At 51.0% G+C, this 3,076-nt stretch overlaps 1 long non-coding RNA gene across 1 annotated transcript in view; it reads left to right on the top strand.

Moving 5' to 3' along the window:
- LOC138173278 (uncharacterized) overlaps positions 1 to 2,691 on the top strand; it is an 11,008-nt gene extending 8,317 nt beyond the window's left edge. Inside the window, exon 3 of the long non-coding RNA XR_011171357.1 lies at positions 412 to 2,691. This is a non-coding gene — a long non-coding RNA (uncharacterized lncRNA). The remainder of the gene's footprint in view (positions 1 to 411) is intronic.
- The last annotated feature ends 385 nt before the right edge of the window (positions 2,692 to 3,076 follow it).

Genomic DNA, 3,076 nt, shown 5'->3' with positions numbered 1-3,076 from the left:
AAGCCACAGCCCGCAGCCTGCCGAGCTCCCCCCCTCGCATCTGTGGCTCGCCTCACTTTGCATGCTGGGCTGCTAGAATTATTGCCCCTAATGTTGCAGATGAGGAAACTGAGGTCCAAGGAGGAGAAAAGGCTTGGGAAGGGAGGCGGCCTGGGCCCCCAGATCAGAGGGCTGGATTCTGGGTTCGTAAACTGGGCTCCCCTATCTGGGCCTCAGTTTCCTCATCTGTAAGATGAGAGGGTTGGACTTGGGGCCTCTAAAAGGAATCAGAGCTGGGCTTTGAACCCAGGTGATCTCTGACTTCTCACTCAAAGTGTCTTCCAGTTCCCAACCTCGAATTCTTTCCATCATCTCTCTGCTTTCTCTCAACAAGGGAAGGTAGTTCAGGGATTCATTATCCCCATTTTACAGGTCAAGAAACTGGGGCTCAGCTATGGGGGTCCCCAGCTCCTTAGTGGCAGAGGACCACCCCAAGTTCAGCAGAACCTGCCTCAGTTATAGCCCCACCAAGGGATCATCCAGCTGCGGACAGAAGGCCTGGTTTGTTCTTGGAAGAAACACCCCCTGGCCGTCCCCACCCCATCCCTGCACTGCCAAACAGCTGCATATATATGATTTTGGCATCCAGACAAAATGCATCTGCCCAGCAGCACCCATCCTGTGCATACAAGCATGGGAGGGGGGAGCACTGAATGACAGATTATTTGCTTTTCTAATCCCCCCCACTGTGTGATCCCTGCAAGGGTCACACATTCCTGTTAGGCCTGTGCTCAAAAACTTTCAATGGCTCCCCATCACTTACCAACTAAAAATTAAGCATTTTATCCTTGAATTTAGGGTCATCCAAAATCTGACTCCCACCCTCATTTCCAGACATGCTGCTTAATAAGTTTAAAAATCATTTTTTAAAAAGACACTCTGAGCTCTCTCCAAATTGGCTTTGTGGTCATCTCTGCTTCTCTGACCACATTCCCATCATTCCCTGGGCTTGCAATGCCCTTTTCTCACCTCTGGAAACCCCAGCGGAGATGCAACTTGTGCCATGGAGCAAGGCCTGAGCCTTTCCCAGCTTGGGTCTTAGGGGTGCAGCCTACTGATAGTTCTTATTTAACCAGACTGGCCATCTGCAAGCCCCCCCAACACTTACTACCCCTTGCTTAGCCCCTCCAGTCACCAATCTGCCTCACTATGGCTGGCCAGAACTGGTCAGTCCCTTGCCCTGTGGCCCCCCCCATCATCCTTGTCATTTCCCCGAGGGCTCATCCACGCATTAGAAAGAAAGCTTCTTGACTGGCTGGGACAACCTTGGTGCATGTACAAGCTTAATCAATGCTGTTCATTCACTGCTTCACTCGGTGTGATTGTGGTCCCTCCAGACTCTTCTAGTACAACTTCAGTTGTGAACATTTGCCTTGATTCATCATAATGGCCCGAGGTGAGCCTGGCTCCTTCTGGTAGGTCCTGCCCAGATGGGGAGGCCAGGTCATGGATTCTGATGACTGTCTTCAGGTGACCAGCCTGGCTCCGTTCAGACAAGCTGCAGCTTGTCATCGGGAGACTTTATCCCCATGAGAGATTGGCCTTGAAGGATGGGTTAGGAGGGGTGGTAATATCGGTCATTCTCGGAGAGAATCTTGATGGCAGGGAAGGGCTGCCACATGCCTCCAAAATACCTGTGAATTGTTTCTCTCTGGCTGCTTGCTTGGTCCCCAAACCAATGAAATTGAGGATCTCTGAAGTACTGCAGTTTGAACTCTGTAGAGGGAGACAGCTGCTGCCCTCAGGGGGTTTGCAATCTAGGAGGAATTGCTACTTCCGTCAATCAGTACTATGATTAATGATAAGCCTTTATCAGGTGCTTACCATGGGCCATGCTTGGGGAATGCTGAGACCCAAAGGAAACCAGTCAGCCCTGCCCTCCTGCAGCAGCTAAGCGGCCAAGGGGTTGAGGTGAGAAGGGAGGGCATTCTAGGCATCAGGACTACTGGGCAAAGGCATGGAGGTGTGGCAGCAAGCAGGTCGGTTGGGAAGGACCTTAAAAGCCCAACAGAGGAGTGTCTGTTTGATATTAGAGGCAAAGGAGAGCCACGGGAAGCTACTGAGCAGAAGTGACATGGACAGAGCTGTCCTTGAGGATTTCCCAGTATCTCAGACAGAATCATGCATGGTCAAAGGCAGTAAGGCACATGAGGACATACCTGGGTATCAGGAGGCAAAGGAGGAGGCAGGTGGGGGGTGGCAGAGCCCACCCATCCACCAATCAGTCAATCCACAGACGTTCCTTAAGCACCAGGAAGAGGGCAGTCCTCAGAGCCAAGAAAGCCTGGGTTTGAGTCCCTGAGTGATCTTGGCAAGACACTCAACCTCCCAGTGTCCAGGCCATTTTTAAGGTGCTTAGAAAGAAGGGGCTTCGCTGCACTGGCAGAAGGACTTTCCTCATCTGGGAGTTTCCTGTACCAATAAAATCAAAGGTCTGGTCCCTAATCCTGTGTAATGACCCCTGGGGGTACAAAGAGTATCCTCAGCCTCAAAAAGCTTACAGACTATTGGGAATGGGGGTGCTGAAGTTAAATTAATCAACCGGTTAATAAACAATTATTATTTACTGAGTTCCTATGTGCCACACACTGTGTTAAGCCCATTACAAATATCTGATTTGATCCTCACAACAATCCTGCGAGGTACATGCTGTTAGTATCCCCATTTTACATTTGAGGAAACTGAGGCAGCTAGCAAGTGACTTGCCCAGGGTCACCAGGCTAGCTTTTTTTGAGGCTTGATTTGAACGTGGGTCTTGCTGGTTCCTAGTGCTAGCTCTAGAGACTGAGAGGAATCCCAGAAGCCTTGAGGACATGGGCAGCCCAAGAAAGAGCCTTCTCCTTGTTGGGTTGGCCCACCTGGGGGCCTTCGGGTAGTTGTTTGGCTGAGGGCAGTGGGAATGTCCTGTGAGACAGCATGAGCAGACACGACTTCCTTCGGGGTTGGATGGCTGTCAGGTGATGGTCATCTGGCTTCCAGGGACTTGGGATGTGTGAGCTGCTAGAAGGGCTTTGATTGAGCAAGAAGGGACATGCCA

This window comes from Petaurus breviceps, unplaced genomic scaffold, assembly GCF_028583685.1.
Source record: "Petaurus breviceps papuanus isolate PSGF00001 unplaced genomic scaffold, PetGlider_PUasm1.0 567, whole genome shotgun sequence".
NCBI lineage: Eukaryota > Metazoa > Chordata > Mammalia > Diprotodontia > Petauridae > Petaurus > Petaurus breviceps.
The sequence above is the reverse complement of the archived record's forward strand: the minus strand, read 5'-3'. Positions and strand labels throughout refer to the sequence as shown.